Genomic DNA, 21,307 nt, shown 5'->3' on the forward strand with positions numbered 1-21,307 from the left:
TGGAGTGCTAAAATGAAGGGCAGAGCTAAAAGTCTCTCCTGGTGGGTTTGTTACACAGTCTGTGAGAATTAAAGGTGTTCTCTGGATTGCAGAAGGTCTCCAGGCCATCACTCTCCCTGTGAGCTCAGAGTGGGAAGCACTGACACAGCTCCTGGGCAGAGTTTGGGGTCTGACAGGACTCAGAGGCACACCAGGATCAGGTGGAATCAGAGATATCTTGGGACTGCTGTGGCTGCTTGCCAGCTCACAGCATCTGTGGAGGTGTGAAAAAGGAACAGCCATGTGAAACTGATCCACTGCTGTATCAAATGAGTAGTAGCAAGGGGTTTATACTGAAATAAATGAAAGGGATTTTATTTCTATCCGTGACAAACTTCAGAGAGCACATTTTTGTATCTAAACTTCTTCACTCACTCATTTAATTTTATTTTTTTCAGTGGAGGGAATGGTGATCCTTCCTCTTAAGGTCCTCCAGGAATTAAAAAGCAAACACAAAACTGCAGCTATACATCCTCTTCCCTTGCTGCTACTGGCATTCTGTAGAATCTTTAGAAAAATTCCAAACTCTTTATTATATTTCTTGCTGGCTTTATCAGCAACAGTAACGGGTTTTTTTTTCCCTCCAGAACTGCATGTATGTTGTGTATGAAGAACAGGTAAGAGAGATATTAATTTATTTCCAGTTACTCAATTATAAGGTATTAAAAGGTCATTTTTACTTTATTGTTACTTATTTTCAGCATTTTTCAGATAATAATGTATATAAGGAAGCAAGAAGGAAGCAGGCAAAAGTTTCTGGACTTTCTGGAGGAAATTAAAGCTACTGCAGAAAATAAGATATTCATCAAGAAATATTGGGACATTTTTATTACTATTATTAGTGTTCTTGTTATTATTGCTACCATTACAAAATTCTAATATAGTTACAACAAAATGCAATTTTTTCACAGTTTTTTTTTGTAGTAGAAGTAACATTTAGTAATGCTAACCCATCAGGTAATGCCACCAGCCATATTCAATGTCAGATCATTTAAAGTTTAACTTGTGACACCAGTAGATTAATTATTTCAATGAAATATCTTCTATTTCTTGTTCATTCTGCATCACAGCAGCAAGTCAGAACTTGGCAAATCAACGTTATGGGTACTTATAGTGCAAAACCAAAGAAAGAAAGAAAACCTCTTGTAGAAGCACATCTTAGATGAAAGAAAATAACCACTACAACAAATCAAAGAAAAATTCTGATATGGAGATCCAGTCTGTAAAATATTCCCTGATGCTGAGAAAAAACAGTCCCAGTGGAAGTAAAATTAATGAATTTAAAATTAACCTCTTTGGTCTAGAGGCTGAGCTCAAACAGGCTGCCCAGATCCTCAGAAATCATTCATCTGACAGCCTGTGCTTGAATTTTCCACCTTGGTAACCTTCCACACAATTCACTTGGACTGAAAAACCAGACAAAACCCTTATCACACAGAATGGTTTTCCTGCAGGAAGGTGGGCTTGGGATGGCTTTTCCCTGCCATCACTACCAATTCCCATCCAAAGCCTTGGCTGTGACAGGATCCCAGTTCCTAATTCACAGTTAGAAATCCTCTTACATTTCTCTCCAACACTTCAAAAAACCAGCTTAGCAATGAAAGAGCAATTATGTAATTCCACATAACTACACCCTGTTCTTCTGAGTGTATTTAGGAGCTTGCATTTCTACCCTAAGTACCAAACCAGTCTAATTCAAGGAATCCATTACTCTAATCCCAGCTCTAAGAAGCTTTCCATGAACAATTTGCTTGTTCCCAGCCATTGCTGCAAGCCCACCAATATTCTAATTATGAATTTCATTTCTTTTGGTCGTGCTACCCAAGCTGTCCAATGCTATTTAATAGGCACTTTCATTGATTTAAGTTTTTGGGTTTAGCATGAGATTTTTTTCCAAACAACTTTTCTATAAAAGCCACAATTCATAACTGCTCCCTGAGCCAGATGTATAATTTGTTTGAATTCTGAGAGAAATGAGAACTTTATTTCTGTTCCTGAATTCTTATCTTTCCAGATCATGAGAGCCAATCTGCTTTTCCACTCTAATTGATTCCCCATAAAATTCCTATTAGTTATGCTGAGTAGTAACCACTTATAAGCTAATGGAATTGGGCAACTTAATTACAAAACCATTTTAAATAATCATCTACATCTGTCTATTGCAGCATTCCACGTTGCTGTGGCTTGCATCATCATAATGCTGAACATAAAATCATTCACTTGCAATATTGCACTGGGGTCTAAACTCTTTTCTTTTGGAAACAGGAAAATTGAAAGCTCTGGAGTTCTCCCACAGTTGTGAAGGACACAGACCAACCTTTCTCACCCTGCCCAGTGAGATGGTTTTTGCCAAGGGTTTGAGGATCCTGCAGGTTTCAGGTGACAGAAATCCCTCCAAGGGCTGGGGGCACTTTTGTCAGAAGCCACCACAGCTTCACATCAGCAAACATTTGGCAAAAGCCAAGGAGGAGTAGCACTGCCCATGACAGGATCTTCCCAGGACCAGGAGAAAGAGCCCAGCTCAAATCATGGCAACAAGTGAATCAATGAATCTATTAGCTCTTTCAAAATCTAATTTTGCAAAACTTTATCAGAGGAAGTCCTTCAGGAAAACAATCTGATGGGCAAATTCATACACCAAAGGCTAAAGTCTGCACAAGCTGGCCAAAATTTCAGATTATGCCAACCAGTTCCAGAAGAACAGGGAATAACATCAGCAGACACCAAACAAGGATGCAAGTCTTCCTGTGCAAAAAATGCCGATACTGATAAAGAAATTAATTATTAATGGTTAATTTGGTGTTGCCTGCACTGACACCAGAGTTATATTTTCTATAAATTATATTTTCAGATTCAATTACTCTGTATGTACCCAATTCATTTACAGATGGGATGTAAGATTTCACTGACTACCTGCATGGCACAGGTGCCTGATGTTCCTCTTGACAAGTGATAATCTAATTCTATATCCTGCATATGCAACTTTTCTGTGCATCCACACGCTGGAACAACACCTCATCACGCTCCAGATATATCTGCAAAGAAAGGTTGCAGCCCAAATTAGAGAACAAATTGAGGGAAACTAGGGCATTCCTCCTCCTTTCTCTTCTTCTAACAAAGAAATACAGGTTAATTGTAAGCATGGAACCTCACATTTCAACTGATTTTCTCCTGGAAAATATAATTGTAATTCATTAAACACTTTTTCACAGAGGTTATCATTACCTAATCACATCCTTCTATGTACAGCCTTATACAACAAAGGTAACACTTTTAAATATGAAAGATTTCTCAAATTTAAACTATTTAATTATGTCTATCATTATACTTAAATATCATTACCTTTAAAAGGTAACACTTTTAAATATGAAAGATTTCTCAAATTTAAACCATTTACTTATGTCTAACATTATACTTAAAGTGGATTCAAACCCCATTCACTTTTATTTGTGGAAAGAATTCTGATGGTGCTGCATGAAACAGGTATAAATTAATTTGTGTTTAAGCTCACATTCTCAATTTGATTCATGTGAGTATTTTGCTCATTTACAGATTCAGTCCCCATGACTACATTTCTTACATCAATAAGGTGAAACTGTTTCTTAGTCCAGCTTTTTAGCATTCTGAGTATTTTTAAAATCTTAGCTGTATATAACCTGCTGACCTTTAAGAAGTCAAGTATTTAGCTTTATTTAATCAAAGTTGTTCCTTGAGAACACATAAATCCTAAATCCATTGAAACTGGAATTTCAGGAGAAAAAAATTGGGCAGTTTGTTGTGTTGTCAGACCCATTTGTCAACAGTTGTATTTTAAGATAACCTTTTCCTATAAAAAGCAAATTGGGTGAAAATTACCTTTCAAGAAATATCCAACACAAAAATAATTGCTTTGAATGCTAAAAGCTTTTAAATACCATGCCAGTGCCATAACCAACAAAAGAATTTGAATCAATGGCACATTAAATAATTTTGCATAAATAATTAAAATTTCAATCCTTTCAAATCCTTGCACTTAACTGGAATTAGGGAAGTATTGTATCAATCTTCATATCCACAAATCAGGAGTGCAGCTTTTCAAGGAGTTTTATTTTCCTGTCATCTGTGAGGATCAAGGGTTCAGTTTCTACTTTGAAACAGTCTTTAATAGCAACAGCAATCCCCAGTGTCAAACTTTTGAATTATTAACTTCATGGTTTTTGGGGTTTTTTTATGATGGAGAAAAAAGAGAGGGGAGAAATGGAAAAACAATTAATCCCCCACTCTTTAGTAGGGTTTAAAACTACATATTTCCCTCAAATCATTCAGTAATAGAAATGACTAAGATAAATACACCAAAAATAGCTATTCTAGGTCAAAATAGCTTTGTCCATTGAGTCAGCTGGGATGAGAAGCTGAGGAAGTCCATGATGAGTGTACTGGAGGAGCTTGAGCTGAACTGTGCTTGCTCCACCTGCATCTCTTACTTAATTAGAAAGTAAATATGCAAAGGGCTCTGAATCAGCTAAAAATTGTCACAAATCACTCATTTCCATGCACAGATATATACATTTTTGACATATTTCTATTTCTCTTCAGTTAACAGACAAAGCTGCTGTGTTTTTCTACATCACCTTTGGAGCACAAACCAGGATTAATGAAGTGAGGCAGGAATTTCTCTGAGCCTTCAGGTAGAGTCAGGAGAAAAGCTTCAGTTTGAATTCCAAAGGGTATTCACCTCCTAGAGAAGTGCCTTTAACATCTGCCACAAGGTTTGTAGAAAGAGACAGAAAATGTCACTCATTCAAGCATTAAATTTTGACCTTCCCTAGAGGAGAGAGCAGCTTGGCTCAGGAGCCAAAGACTCCTCCCAAGTCTCCAGTGCTCAACATTTGGGTTGAAAGTGGGACCTTCACATCCCCAACATGCAGATTCCCAAAGGAGATGAATATTCAGAGCACACCAACAATTCCCCTGCAGGACAGCAGGAGGGGCAGGGGTAAACTGAGGTAAAATCTATCTGGACAAACATAAGCAAGTCAAGTTTGGTGCCCTATGGCTTCCAGGTCAGAGCCAGATACTCTTCCCAAGCTGGAAGGGCAAAACCAGTGCAGGAAAATCTGCTTCAACCATTACCTGGGTTGAATTAACCCTTAACATCCTACCCATACACCACACATACACTGAATTTCAGGACTCCCGTCAGAGCTACTCCCTCACGCCCCAGCACAACAATAACTGCAAATTGCACAGCTCAGACAGCCAGAGCTGCAGCCTGGTTGCCCCTGCAACAAGTTGATTTTATACATCTGCAGTGCACTAAACATAATTATCTGGTAATTTTCCTAAATGAAAAAATGAATTTAAATTACTGAAGCACAGAATGACTTCTGCACACCAGCTTGCAAAGGCCGAGCCTGCCACATCTAGAAAACAGCAGTGCTTTGTTCTAATTATGCCTAAAGTAGATGATACAATTTCAGAAATAAGCTTTTTTTTTCCTGGTAAGGCCAAAGAAATGGCTTCATAATGTTTGTGGAACTTATTTTCTCCATTTTCAATTGCAGTGAAGCCAGAATTTAAACAAATAAGCATTCCTTTGAGAATGCACAGAGCAGACCTCAATTCCACACACATTATATTCTGTTTCTTTATTCATATAGATAATTCTATCAAAGCCATGAAACTGATCCCAGGAACACACCACAGATCAGATCTTAACTTGAGCTGACAAGGTGGTGACCAGTTAAAGGCTGGACTCAGTTTTCTTAGAGGTCCTTTCCAACCTAAATGATTTTGTGATTTTGTAATTTTCACTCATTAATAACATATAAAGATACATATGCTACAGTTAAATGGAAGCCATATCCTGATTTACAAGTAGCAAATGCAATTAATACTTAAAGGAGCTAAAATGCCTCAGCCTTGTGCTGCAAATGTTCCCATTTATTCTGATCCCATACAGGAGTCAGAGAGGAGAGTGAAGAGGCTGATTATCTGTGGTGACACCACCCTGTCCTGCTGCACAGTGAGGACAGATTGAGTAGCAGCAGATCCATGAGAGAAATGTTCAGAGTTAATCAGGATTGATTCACTATTGACCCATCCAAAACACAGCTCAGCCCCTACGCAGCAGAGCACGATGTCACGGATGAACCAGGTGTAATAAGGCAGCCATTGACAGATTTATAACAGTAAATGAAGCATGAGCAAAGAATTGAGTCCACTGATCTATATAAAAAAGCCACTTTTATTTTGTAGAAATAGTGATTTAATTCACTTTATGTAAACTGCAAAGGAACAAGGATGATCAGTTTAACATATGCATTTTATGATTTGTATGATTTAACAGAATGTTTATGCATTTGTAAGGTTAGGTCTAAAAACTGGAAATTTAACATACTTGTGCCTTGTAGCTATTTTTCAATCCTTTTGGTTTTTCAGTTGTTTCTTTGAAGCATGCTGACTTTACATGGGTAAGTAATTGCTTTACAAATTAGTGAACAGAATTAAAATCTACTCTGAACATTGGATGAGTTACTCAGCATTCAGACTTTGAGAGTGTGTCAGGGGAATTTACTTCTTGGGGACACTGCCAACATCACAGCTAAATGGATGGGTTATCCTTTCATATTTTGGAATGCAGTCAGGAACCAGGGGGTCCCTGTGGCAGAATATGTCTGGAGCAAGAGCAAAATGATCTTGGTGTGTGAGTGTGGAATCAGCTGATCCACCCTGCAGTATTGACCCTTCAGCCCTTGGCTCCTCAAGCCAACACACAGATGAGCCCAAAGGATAAGGGGGATCAATCTAGAATATCACATTAAAATTTCAGGTGGGAAATGGAGCTAAATGCCACCTTAGGACTAAATCTTGGGGAGATCGACCACATCCACACAATCCTGCCCTAAAACTGTGTGCAATTCATCTTCTTTAACACCACAGATATAGGAAGTCTTGTGTAAGCCCTGGAAAACTAAACTAGGGACCTAAATTTAGAATTAACTCTTAAAAATAAACAAAAAAAATTGATTATGTAAATATTGGGAGAAATTTGAAGCACCAGCCTGTTTTAGGACAGCACAAAGTCACCATACCTGTCTCTACACTTGATTATAATTGTGAGCTTCTCTTTCCTTGTTAGAAAAGTGGATATTTTTTCTTTCAAAAGCTGAGCCTGGCTGTCATGTGCTCAGACCAGAGCAGTGTCAGCACAGCACTCACCCAGCTGCTGGGGAAAGGCTGGAAAGTCTGGTTTCCCCCCAGATCAGATGTGAATTCTCTTTTCCAAAGGCTAAACGTGAGGAAAAACAAGGCTTTAAGAGACTTCACATGAAAAGATTTGGCTTCAAAGACAACTCCAAGCAAAGGAAACGTTTCAGTTTCAGTGGTGCTGCTGGAAGTTCATGCTTTGGTTTTGGTCAGGGTTAAATATCTGTTAAAAATAATTTACACTGATTTCTGGGGGGCAGAAATACAGTAGAGACAGGTGTGGGGAGCTGTTGTGGGTTTAGGTTTCCTCCTTTGCCTCTTCTCCCTGTGATCAGCATCATACAATTCCAGATTTATGGGTTTTAGCATCAGCCCCAGGACAGGACTTTGCTCCATTTCTTTTAATTTTAAAGCTTTTAGGTTTCTGCTCCAGATTTAGGTTTGTTTTGGTTTGTGAGTTTTTTTGCTAATAATTCACATTCTTCATTCCTCAAACATTCAATGAAACTCCTTTGGCACTTTTCACTGTGATTAATCTCACCTGCTAGCTCTTTCTTTTTAACATAATCCATTAGGTTTGCATAATTTCTTGTTCCAGACCTGGATTTATTCAGAAGGTTGCATTTTTAAGTGAATTTTCAATTACCATTTTGTTTTCTGGTTAACAAAATGATTGCTGCTGGCAGCCTCAAGAGATCCAGCCAAGAAAAGCAGTTAGACAGAAATGTGGGGTTTCTTGATTAGCAAATCTCACTGGCTTCCCCAAAACAGCATCTTTTATGCTGATCTTACATCTGTTTGAATATGAATTATCTATTTCTTCTATTCTTATTTCTCAAATTTTAAAGCCAGAAGAGCCTGCCTGCTGCTTTCTCTGATGCATCCAATGAAAATGGCATGTGAAAAATTAAAAATAAACAGAAATGTCATGCTGTTATACTTTGATACTTGGTTCATCTATTCCCTAGGAAATTGAAATCTTTTCTTAATAGCAAGCAGAAGCAATTGTAGTTTCTTGTTTTCTTACAATCAGCTTTTAATTTGTTGAAAAAGAGATGGGGTTTATAGGAAAATGATCAACATTAGTGGAAAACATTTTTAATTTTTTTTTAAGGGACTACACTGGATTTCACTTTCATTATCACTTGAATTTCTGGGTTCCTTTTAGCCCCACATTCACTCAGCCCATTTTCTTTTTTCATTGGGTTAAGACAAAACTACAGAATCATCATTATATCCTGTTCTTAATTAGCTACCAGAGCAGTCTCACACCTTTTCACCCATATGGAATGAACACTTTCCTGTCTATGCATCTGCAGGTGTCCAAAAACAGCCACGGGAGGCAAATCAGAGCAAAGCACTCCATGGCTCCTAAACTGAAAATGTTCCTTTAGGAAAAACCACAGAAGCCCTTCCAGGGAGGAATTCTGATCCATCTTTCCTCCTCCAGGATTTTTCCTCCTAGAGTCTGGATTTATTTCCAAATTCCATATTTTTATTTATTCCAGTTCTTGTCATTAGATCACTGCTACTTTCTGATTTTTTTATTTTTTATTTTTTTTTGGCAGAGTTGCTGTTAACCAACCTCAGCTCTCCAAATAGCCAGGATTTTCCCTAATTCCATTAATTGAATGTTTATTTGCTCTGTTTCTTCAACACTGAGTTGTCTTTCTCTTCTAGGCAGTGTCTCTCTGATAGACATCCTATAAATCAATGGATCATCCTTTGGTAACTGTGATGTGGATGGAATTATCTCCACTTTCCTGAACATCACAAGCCCATTCCTTTAGAGCTGGTTGGGACACAGCTGTGACCAGCTCCCTCTTTTTTGTGTGTTTGTTTTTTACTGTTTTTTCTAATAAGCATTGGTAAATACATTATTTCATACCCTACTCTATAATTCTTAGTACTTCTCCTGTTCCATTTAATGCTTATTTTATTATTCATATGCTCTGTCACATCTGACAGTGTCTCAAACACGTATAAGGAGATATTTTTGGGATACCATTCTGTGACTATCATGATACAATTATTACACATCTTTTTGCAGTGAAAACAAATAATTCAGGATCTATGGCTGTTTAATCTAGAGATGAAAAGGCTAAAAGAGACATCACAAAGTTCTTGAGTGTGTTAAATCATGCTGTAAAGAAAACCAGGGCAATATTCTTCCTGTATTTATAATGAACAAGCATTTCTGTTAAAAGCACAGGAAAATTGTTTGTTTTTTTAAAAAAATATTAACATTAGCATAGGACATGTCTAGTCTATCCAAAAGGTAAATACTTTTCTCCAAAACACTTATTGTCTTTATCTTTCATGAATATGGAGAGCTACCAACAGAAGCAGGAGGTCTCACTGTATAGGGAAACTGGAATGAGAGAAAAACATTGTTCTTCACTTTGATTTTTTCCTTTTTTTCCCTTTTGCATGAGGTATCACTTTCACTCCCACTCAGAAGTTTCATTTTTCTGTAGAATACATTAACTGATTTTTGTAAGGAAGTTAAATGCATGACTTTGGTCTGATTGGATAATAAAGTCAGTGAGAGATTGCACAGGTATAAAAACTAACCAGCATCAGTAGCTATGATGGTCAATGTAATGATAAATAAAACAGTTATATTAAATGTTTAATTTAACTTCTCACAAAGGCTTGATTTAGTAACACACTGCAGGCCAAGCTCCCCCTTCTATTTTTAATTTATATGAAGAAAGAGTTGGGGTGAGCATTTCTATTTGCTGGCTTTATTCCTGCACCTCTAGGACAGTGGATCAATCCTCTGCACTCGGTGATGGAGCTGCTCCAGGGACTGTTTAAAACCATGGATGAGGCTGCTCTGGGGTGTGGGTGCTCTGGGGAGCTGCTCCAGCTCACTTTCTCACCTCTGAGGGGAATATTGTGCCCCAGCACCTCCAGAGCTCCTTGGAAATTCCTGGCACAAATTCTTCAGGATGCCTGATCCTACACACAACAAGACAAATAAATCTCCCCTTTGCCTTTTTCATGTTTTACTAGTGAGATTGCTTATAAGGGAGTCTACAACTTCTTGACTAATAACTAACCAATCCACTGTGCTGGCACAGAAAGGGCAAGGAAGAAAATGAAGGAATCTTCATAAAATGTAAATTAAGAAATCTTTAATTCACACAGGCTGCCTAAGAGACAATGAGAACTGTATGATTGGGTGGACTGTGCCAAACTCACTTTTCCCTGAGCACAGAGAGCCTTGGAGGCATCAACATGGACCAGACTGAGCCATCTGCTGGCAGTTTGGTCTTCAGAATACTGATTTTTATTTCTTTAGCTAAATAAGCTTTAGAATTACTGGTTTTTTTAGTAAGGACATGACAGATTCCAACCTCAGGAAAACTACAAAAAAAATAGTAGAGAACTTTCACAAAAGAAGAAAACTACTCACACAGCTTTCAACAGGGAAACATTTCAAGTAACCATGTTTGTCACACAATTATTTTTTAAGACCTGTCTCAAAGCATGAGCACTCTGAATGAGTCCTAATGAGCAGTGCTCTGATTCTGGTTAAGCAACTCTAATGACCTTTCTTTATTATTCTATATTTTATATTATTATCTCTAAAGCCCTTTCTTTATTTGCAGAGTTGAACCAGAGCTTGATGTAGAATTTTTCATAAGCTTGGAGTTTTCTGATGTATCATTTCTCAGAGCCAACCTTTTACTTTCTTCAATCCAACTTTTTATCTTCTTCAGAACAGTAGAAAATTAGAGTGATACCAATCTTCTAAAGGGCCAGGCCCACATCTTGAGCAAGAGGCAAACCCTGCTGTGAATGCCAGCAGCAAAAAAAAAACTTGAGAAATTGTCAGCTGTTGTCTCAAGCTCCTCAAGGAGTTGCAAACTACCATTATACACAGTTGATAGATACCTCTGCAGGAGTCACCTATCATGAAGTCCACATTAAAGACTTATTTATGTCCTTAACAGGAGAAGTCTTGCTGATCTGAGTGTCTTTAAATGAAGGATTAATTGCCTCTCCCTTGAATATCTGATTTTGTTCCATCAGTCTGATTACATCAGATTCCCTGGTCTACAGCACAAAACTTCATTACAGCTCAACCCCTGCAAGCAGCTCTATTACCATAAGAGCAAAGCCAGCTGTGATTGCAATGGAGCACCATTACTCAAGGTGATTTTTGCTCTCTCACTTCATCCCTCATGTTTGCTCACCTCTGGGGTTTACACTCTCTCAAACAGGGTTTTAATCTTCCAGGACAGGGAGTGTGAGCAGCAGTCAACCCACATAACATCAGGTAATGTGTCTGCAGAAAAGGGGATCAGTCCTTGTCTTGTGCCTGATCACTCGTTTATTAAATGTGGGAACTGGGCTCTTTCCCAGATCACACCAGAAAAAGAAGAGTTTTCTGTAAAAGAAGTGCTCCAAAAGCCCAGCACCTGCCTACTCACTGCACAGTCCACTAAATTCAGCAAAAAAAAGTGTTAAATGTATCCTGAGCTACAAACCACCTGTCAGCAAGCCTGTTCCATGAAATTCTGTTTCTCCCTCTAATTTCTGATGAAATATTTAATGGAAATGCATTTTAAATAAGTGGAAATACGTTTAAAGATGTTCTGTGCCATCCCTGGAAGTGTCCAAGGCCAGGTTGGATGGGCCTTTGAGGAATGTGGGATGGTGGAAAGTGTCCCTGCCTGTGGCAGGGGGTTGGAAGGAGAGGATCTTTAAGGTTCCTCCCAAACCAAACCATTCCATGGTCCTATGATATTATCAAATTTCTGCTTCTCACAGCTCCAGTTCCCTTCACAATAAACCTATTCAAGTTCAGCAGAAGGTACAAGAAACTAAGGAGATCCTCCCCTTGCTTTCCAGGTAAATGAAATTACATTTATTGCTGTGGACACGCCCAAAATCTGTTCATTCTAGACCATTTATCCAAAATTGAGCCAAAAGTAACACATTTCTGTAAAAACCTTTCACTGTGGAGAATCAGTGTTCCTAACAGTTAATTTTGAACTGAACACCCCAAAAGGAGTGGTTTTCAGTGCCAGAATCTTGCCTTAACCCGACCACTCTTTTAAAAGCAAGTCCTAAAGGACATAAAGATGGAAAGGAGGAAAAGAAGAACACTTATGCATTTTTGAAGTACAAATTGTACAATTCAACCTCCAGTGCCCTGCCTGGAGTGAGGGGCAGTGAAAGGGACTGATTGGCAGAGGCAGTGGCTGAAATCCAGCATCTGCCCCACAGCAGGGCCCCAGGACACCACTGCTCAATCCTTTCTTAGCTCCCTGTGAGCATGATCAGGAAGAATAGCAGGAACAATTGCTGAGAGCCACATGAAAAGAGTGCCAGAAAATACACTGCAGCTCCTTGAAGAGCCCTCCAGAAAGGCTGGGATTAGATACAGCTCAGTTGTTCCCTCTCAGGCACGTCCTTCAGCCCCTCTGAGCTTCCCAAAATCACGGTGCCTGGTCAGCCTGGACATTCAAAGGCTGATTGCCATAATTTCAAGCTCTTTATTAAAGATACACAAAAGGATATCTCACTAAAAAGCAGTCTGGTTTTTTTTTAAAAAATCACACTTTCTTCATCCAAAAAAAGATAAAAAATTATATGATGCCACGCTTTCCCTGCTCCCTTCTCATTTTTTTTCTGAAAAACTGGAAAGGGAAGAATGCGATAAAAAAAATACAGACTAAAAACAAAATTGACATACCTGATCCAAAACATTCACAAGTAAATAGCTCTTTCACAAATTCCATGAATAATGCCTTCAATTTTTTCCTCTTTTGTTAATGAAAATACAATTTAAAGGTTTGCTGTAACCAGCAGTTTTTAGGAGCTAAGACTACACCCTATACACATACTTCCTACCCACACCCAAAATGTGATAAATGCTTTGCTAAAGTACTAAAAATACTTTGCATTTTTTTAAAATGACTTCCTGCTTTTCCAAAGATTTTCACACACTCCCCCCCCCAGTCCCAACACCGTTTGAAATGGTTCTGTTTTATTTTTGGAAATACAGCACTACAAAGCACCCTACAGTGATATCTCTATCCAGATCCTAATGAAGAGTCATCCATAAAACAGATTACTGAGAAGTGGCTATAAAGCCATTAAAATCAGACAGGAAGACTGTAGTAGTTAATGTGTAGATAATTTATCTTCAGTAATAAGCAGGGAGGTGCAAACATAAACCTGACAAGTATCAGACAACATAAAAAGTAGCAGGAGCCTCTAAGAAGGAGCAAAAGGAGGAAGATCCTCCAGAAAAAATAAAATGGCCTTTTTTTTAATCTCAAGAGTAATATTTGCATCTTTCTACACTTCCCTATTAATAGCAGAAATGTAAAAGGTCAAAAAGGAGAGGAAAAAAAATAAATCAGCTGAGATCTGGAATGGCTTGGATGCAGCCAAGCTAAGCAGGCTTGGAACTTTCACCCTGGGGTAGCGAGGCTCAGGGGAGATACAGCAAAAGGATGCAAAAAAAGGAGGAAAAATCCAGAATTCCAAAGAGAACGGGGCTGGTTGTGCACAGCCTATTCAGTATAAGAACTGGGGACATCAAATTAAGGTTCACAAGTAAAGAGAGGGAGTTTGCCATTAAAACCATTGGTTGTATCAAAAATTGCACATGAGGGAACAGACAGAACTGGCTGAGGATTGCTAAACACACACAAATATCTGCTGGGGGGCTCTGGGGGCTGCCTCGGAGCCTGGAGACATTTGGAGTGCTGGGATTCAGCCTGTCTCTGTCCTGGACACCTGGGAGCTGATGATCCCTGCATGTCCAGCCTATTTCCCTGCTCTTGGGCAGTTTATAAACATCCAGATATATCTGGATATTCAGATTTTATCTTAATTTGCACTGAAATAGAGCAGAACAAAGAGGCTGAGTGCTTTTGAGAACTTCATCCCAAATTCTGACAAGAACAACAATCCTAATGACTGATGCCATGTCTTTATCAAAGTATTTGATGTAGGGAACTTTTTAGAGTAAATACCTGCAATATTTTGCTTTGAGTTCCCACTGGTAACTATGATCTAGATAATGGTAAGAAAAGGATATTTTGCTCTTGAAGCATTTATCTCTCCCCAGACAAATTCCTCTTCCTCCTCTGGGGGACCTAAAGCAACCTGAAATGTGTTTTTTTTATTTTTATAAATACAGAGAGCTAAACGTTATGCAAGAGAAGATCTACACTTTATCTTGGCTGGCAAACCAATGTGTTTATTTATTCTGTCTACCCACTTACACAGGAGTCCTCTCAAGCCCAGAAAATTGCTGTCCTAAGGCAGACTAGATCTGCACAGCCATGGAAAGAAAGACAAAGAGCCACAGCTCCAATTAAAAAATAAATTTTAAAAAATCAAATTTAAAGAAACAAAATAATATACAACCACCTACACTGTCAGCACCCTCCCTGCTGCAGGGGCACAGAACCTCTGAACTCAGAACTCTTTCCCCAATTTGGGCAGAAAGGAATTCTTCTCCTAGACATCCCTGAAAATTCTTTGTGCTAAGTAACTACATTGAGCTTAAAATATTTGATACTAATATCTATATTATGATATTACAGAATGTTTAAAGGATTGACTACAAAGCCAGTTTGGTATGGTCAAGCCTAAACTTCTTTTTCAGCTAACAAAATATTAGACAAAAAATAAAGAAAGAATAGGGGGTAAAAAAATAATATTTTGGAGATTTTCCATCTTTCTAGAAGGTGATTTTGTTCTTTTGTTTATTCATTGATCTCCCCTCCTGCTGCATGGGATTTATTGTACGTGCTGTACCCCTTGTTCCACAATGACAGAATTAATGACTGCATTGAAAAAAATCTTTATGTAAACAGAAAGATAATTGTAAACTACAACAGGAATAATTCTGGGTAATATTTGTGGCTGAACTTCTACCTTTAGAGGGAAAGTGAATGACACCTCACACTTAAGCTCCTCACTATCACACCTACCCTGGTTTACAGCATTTGAGGACCTGCCTCACAAAAAAAGCAGCTCCACTAAGAACCATCAAATTTCAGATTACTTAGATTAAAATAAAATAGCTAAGCTGAAGATCAATTTGAGAAGAAAAAAAAATTAAAAAAAAATCAAAAGAGATGTGAAAATAAAAACCAAGTCAATTGTGTTATATTTTTAACAGATACTTTCTGAATCTAGTCACTTCTCTAATAAAAGTTGTCATTGGGAGAGAAACTTTAGAATTTTTAAAAGCAAAAGTAGGGCAAGTCCTAGGAAAGCAGTCAACAGCTGTGCAATTTGGTCCCATTTCTATTTCACTGCCTATCAGCCTCTAAGCTAAATTCTATGAGTTTATTAAAAAATATGAGACAATACAACAAAGAGGATATTTAGAGAGAGGTTTTAAAAAGCACAATAAAGTAACTGATGACATTTACAAGGGCACTGAAAAATTATGAAACCTTAGGAAAAATACATAAAGATATTTGTCTGAGCCTGTAAAATATAGATGATTGAGGCTAAAACTACAGCCTAGACAGAGAACACAATGTGATACTGAAGGAAAAACAGTTTAAAAAGGTTTTACCCAGACATGCATGGTACAAGCCAGTGGCTGTCTTTAGCCACTTTAACTGGTTAAAATGTTTTTTTTTATGTTTCCTGCTCTTCTTTCCAGAGGGAAATTCAGCCTGTTTAGTACTACCCTGGGTGTGCATGAAAACTTATTTTGTTGTCTCATCACCTATCTCTTTAGGGATTACCTGGATTTTATGCAGTGACACAAAACACAGCTGATTATCATGGTACAAAACCTCACCTTCTGTTTTTTGAGCTGCTCAGAGATGGGGGCCCTTCTCACACCAGCATTGTCACCATGGAAAAACAATGCTAGCAAGAGGAGGAGACATCCTGCAGGTCTTTTCCAAACCAAATGAGCCCCTGATTCCAGGACTTGCTGGAAGAGCCAAGCCAAGGGTGCTGTCCTTGCCAGGAGGTGAAAATAGGAACCATTTCTGCACGTGGTGGAGGGGGAGCAGAAAAGGGGGAAATGCCCTCAGGCAGAGTAAGAGGATTTACTGGTGGTCCCCAGCACTGAACATGTGCTGAGAATAATCTTCCTTCCATTTAATACAACAATACTTCACCTCAATTTTTTTATATTAAATATTTAGGTACCAAAGTAAGACACCAGTGAAGAAGCAAATGCAAATATCTCAAGGTGGCTGAGGAGCACAGGAGTGGGAAATGTATTGTTAAGTAAGTTTTAAGCAGTGTCATCCCTCTTCCTTCCACTACTCAAATATTGGGTTTTCTTTGGATTTGAGCATTAGGCACAAGAGATTTGGTAAAAATCTGTGGGTCATAAACCAGGGGGGAAAATAAAAACCTGTCTCTTTTAAGCCCAAGGAGATGAGCAGTTGAGATCATCAATGGCTCTTGAACAGGTACACCCATTATGTTTTATTGTACAAAATAACTTGAAAGTTGTATTCTCTGGTCCAGTGGGGGGCACAGAGTGATAATAATTTCAAAACTCATTTTCCCTTAGATGTGTTATGTAGTCCTTGTGGATATGTAACTCCTGGAGTGCCAAAATGTTGGGTTCAGATGAGATTCCAGCACAGAGCAGGCCAATACCACAAGGAAGGGGCCAGGTCTGGTTTTCACCTCTCCTGTTGGTGCTTCACAGTTGAGTTGCTCCTGCTGGAAACTCTCCAGAACTCTGCAAAGAAACTCCCACTACTCTGCATATGTTGGGTAATTACGAACTGCAGAGAGTAATTACTGAAAATGTATTACACTTCCAGGGTTTGAGGAATCAGTGGCTGCAGGAAAAAAAATGCCTTTTTGAACTCAGTTGCTGTTTGTTTCCACAATGAGCCATATGTTGTTGGCAGTGTGCAAAGCTTTGTGCCCAAGATATACGATTTTAACTATGGGCAGCCTCTGGAAAACAGCACTAATAAACGTGTCACAGTGAAGTACTCTGTAGAAATGACCATTTATAATATTGTGGCACACTCTATTCTTCCTGCATCAACCATCTTCTTCTTGTATTTTCACATTTATTAAGTGCAAAAAGAAGTCAGAGGAAGCTTCTTCCCAGGAGCTGTTCCAGCCTGGTCTTGTGTGGAAAATTATTCACATGGAGCTGGTACTGGGAACAGCTGAGAAACTTCTGCATGATCCATAGCAGAAGTTTCTGCAAGTCTTGTGGCAGTTGTTGTTGCTTTATTTAATCCATGGAATAGTTTTCCTGCTCCTGATCTCAGCAAAGCTTCCCTTTGAGGATGTCCTTGCCTTGCTGAATTTTGCTGTTCTAGCACGGTCCCTGCCACAGTTACAAGAGAAGCCATAAATAAATGGATTTAGGCTGGATCACAGATCCTGATCACCGTCTCTGTGTGTCCTGGGTAGAGGTGCCCTCAGTCTGGTGCTCTGTTGCTTACACATGAACAACCCCAGAGCTGTAAAACACCCCTGTCCAACCAAATTAAAGTGCTTATAAACCAAACACCTCTGAGATATACTGACAAATTCACCTTTGCCATTGCAGTAACACAGACATCAATATTTTGGTTATGTGTAACAACAACTGAGAGCATGGCACAAGGCACCCACTACACAACAGGGAATATTTATTTCCTTAAAATTTTATTATAGAGATAATGGGATCAGACTCTTCATTGGCCTTTAAACCCTGGAATGCTAAGCAGAGCTGATAATGAATAAAACCAGCAATATTTTCATGCACGTGGTGTGCTTACAGTTGTGGAGCATTGTTCTTATTAATAATTAAATCTTGCTCAGCCAAGCAACAATTATTTAAATGCTTGACATTCAAGCTCCATAAACACTTGCATGGCAATTGCCTGGAACAGGTATCCTGAGTGCTACAACTCTCACCTTCCTCTGTTGTACAGTTTCAGAATGTCAAGAGAGAAGCCCAGAGGAGGCATAAATAAAATGGAAAAAAGGAAATCTGTTAATAGCAGTGGGTCAGGGATGCTCTATCTGAACATAAAGTCAAAAGGAGAGCAAACAGAGCAAAGCAGCTCCTGGCCATGGCTACAGAATCCATCTTATTGCTGAGCTCCTACCAGAACATTGGCTCTGGAAGGAGTTTGGTTTTCACCAGGCTCTGTGAAATACAGAGTTCAAATTTCATATCTCCCTAAGCCTGGAGAGTGTCCAGACCCAGGCACGACCCCTCTGTGACCAGCAGAGACATCAGACCTGGAGACCCAGGAGAGGGAAAAGACAAAGCAAGACTGAATCCTGGGAACAGAACAAAGGCAGGTGACAGAGCTGGGAAATACTTCATTTCTCTGTGAACCAGAGACAGAAATAAATTTAGGTACACTGCTAGTCACTGTTAAACCAACATGCCCTAGTGGAAAACCTGGAATTTTGTTGAGACCTTAAAAAAAGTATATAACATGCATGGCTTTAAAATATTCCTTAAGCTATTCCCAAAGGTTTAAAATATATTTCCCAATACAGAAATGCACAGCTGTCACTGTAAGTTTGAGTGATGTATGCTGAAGTGTAGAGGTCCGAGTAGTTCTCTGATTCCTCAGAATCTAAGAATTACTATTTGTTGTAACCTTCCAGTAAATTACAATGCAAAGAATTTTGGTGGAATAGAAAGGGATTTTTGTAACTACTATACACAATGGTAGGATATTTAGTAGGATTGCTAAATAACAATAGCATGTTTCAGTTGTTTTTGCATCAACTTTCAACGCAAAAAGAAAAAAGTCCACTTAAATTAGCATGAGGAAATATGGTTATGATTTAATTAGCACAGCACCAAGTACTCACTAAAGTTTGTGTGCCCTAATAAAGTAGATCAAAGAGGGGAGATGAAGGCAGTTGAAGTATATTACCAAAACTTGCAGGGATGTTTAACAAACAAACAACACCAACATGTCAAAAAAACCCCAAATACCAACTGGTTTCATGCTGTCCACAGCATTTGTGGAAGTCAGAAAGGGCCCTGTGAGGTTTAACAAAAGAACAGTTCAAAACTCTGGGCTGCCTTTCAAGTGAAGTAAAGTGCAAAATGAAGTAAAACACCTTTTGTGATAAGCCCATCAGTTTTCTGCCCCAGGAGGGCAGTAAGAGATGCACAACTTGCTCCCACATTTGTTTGCTCCAGGTGCTGCCCTTGAGCTCTGCTCCCCTGCCAGCAGCGCTTCAGGGACACCAACACTCAGCTCCCACACACACACACAGAGCTCATGGTCTTGCTTTGTTATCTCTAATTAACAGTTAGCATTTTCCTCTCACCCTGCTCCTTTCCTTTCAATCCATTTTTGCAGTGAAATGAGACTTTTGACATCCTGCTTCATCTTCCCTAAACCTTACTTACAGATTTTGGAGAGATGGCAGGATTTCAAGCTAGGATGTGTTAAAGGTCTGGCAAGAGCAATTAAGTCTTTAAATAAGGCTATTTTAAGTACATATAGATAGATTTGGCATTGCCCCAGCTAAGACAATTAATACTGTATAAAAAGCTGAAATGCTGAAGTTTTCTGCTGTCAAATTCCCACCTCAGTGCTTTCAAAAGGATTTGTGTTCAGCCCATCTGAAAACTCCAGTGTTTAGACCAAATTTTTTGTGAACTGGTAACACACAGGTTTTGGGAGAAAGTTTATCCTCAGAGGCCATTACACAGACTTTTTCCAGTGGGAACTGAGGAAATAATAGTTATTGCTGTGGATGCTGTAATTCTAGTTATGAGATACAGTGCAGCGATGCTGCAGGGTAAAGCCTGACAGAGCAATAAAGCAAAATGAGTCCATTATCCCAAGAAAAAAATCCCTAATTCCACCCAGGTTCTAAACCAGTATTGTCACCATCAACAGCCTCAGGATTTATGCAGACAATTCCATCTCCAAAGTCCTTCATGCACATTAAAGCAGCCAACACTCACAGAGCTCCTGTGAGCAAGAACAGGAGCCATCACTCCATCCCAAAGATGTTAAGGAGTTTTTTCCCAGGCTCAGCTGCTGGCTGACTCAATGCTGGCTCTATTTACACAGAGGGGTCATGCTACAATGTCACCCCACAGTCATAATCCCCTTTTTGTCACGTTTCATGGCACAGCCCCCCGCACACACCACAGGCTGAACCAAAAACTCCCTCCCCAAGAGCTTTTTCTACAGGTCCTTCTGTACCACTGACAGGGAAAAGCGCCTCCCACACCCCACAAACCTGCACCAACAGCAGTAACAATGCTGTGTGAGCGAGGGAAGAGCTCCATCCCCACCTTGAGAGCCCCTAGCCAGGGTTTCATTGCCATTGCTCCTGGCTCAGGCTGGCAGCAAAGGAGAAGATGGAACATTTGTCTCTGAACAACTGTGGTGAGCAGAGCTGTGGGCCACAGGCACACAGAGCCTGCCCCTTCCTACCTGGACCACCAGCACCCATGGGAGCTGACCTGCAGGTGGATTATGTGTGCCCTGTATGCACATGGGCTGCCTGGAAAATATAAGAAGGTGAGTCTGGGGTTTTTTTTATGGCTTTCTCTTCAGGCACAGCCAATGCCAGCAGAAATGCAGTCCTTATTTCAGGATCAGAGCTCAGACCACATCAACCTCCACAGTCCCACACCCGTGGCAGGCTGTAGGGTCCTGCCTCTGCTCCTTTCAAAGCAGTAAGTCCTTGATCCCTGCTCCTTTTTGTACCAGGATCATTTGTGTGTGTCCTTGGGCAAGCTGTGAAACAGAGGCTTGGAAGTCCTTCCCTTAAAGTGTGACTCCAAAACCAAGTGTCCGTGCCCTGGTAGCTCCACCTGCCCTCTCCAGCTCATGGAGACAGGTCTGGTGGTGTTCACACAGCACTGCAAGCACAGCATGTCACACCAGCTCTGTAAGAAGCACATTCCTCAAACCTTCCTTCCCAGGGCCCTGTACTTGCACTTGGGGAACACAGCACTAATGATGTAGGCTTCAAGGTGACAAGGTCAGGCAGAGAGAACAGGCTTGCCTCTAATTTGAAGTTTCAAGGGGTTTCAAGTCTCATTACAACCCAAGTTAAAATGGTTATCTTCATCTTCCCCCCTTCTTCCCAGCTTTTCTCTGTGGTGGGTTGACCT

General features: G+C 39.5%; 1 long non-coding RNA gene across 2 annotated transcripts in view; it reads right to left on the reverse strand.

Annotated features, from left to right (window-relative positions):
- Positions 1 to 21,307, reverse strand: part of LOC111930995 (uncharacterized) — a 110,186-nt gene that overhangs the window by 70,279 nt on the left and 18,600 nt on the right. The window contains exon 3 of one of the 2 annotated variants that reach the window (XR_015290235.1): positions 695 to 3,074. The exons of the other annotated variant lie outside the window; for it this stretch is intronic. This is a non-coding gene — a long non-coding RNA (uncharacterized LOC111930995). Of the gene's footprint in view, positions 1 to 694; positions 3,075 to 21,307 lie in introns of those variants that run through there. 2 annotated transcript variants of the gene reach the window in all.

This window comes from Cyanistes caeruleus, chromosome 8 (assembly GCF_971803275.1).
Source record: "Cyanistes caeruleus chromosome 8, bCyaCae1.hap1.1, whole genome shotgun sequence".
In the NCBI taxonomy this organism is placed as follows: domain Eukaryota; kingdom Metazoa; phylum Chordata; class Aves; order Passeriformes; family Paridae; genus Cyanistes; species Cyanistes caeruleus.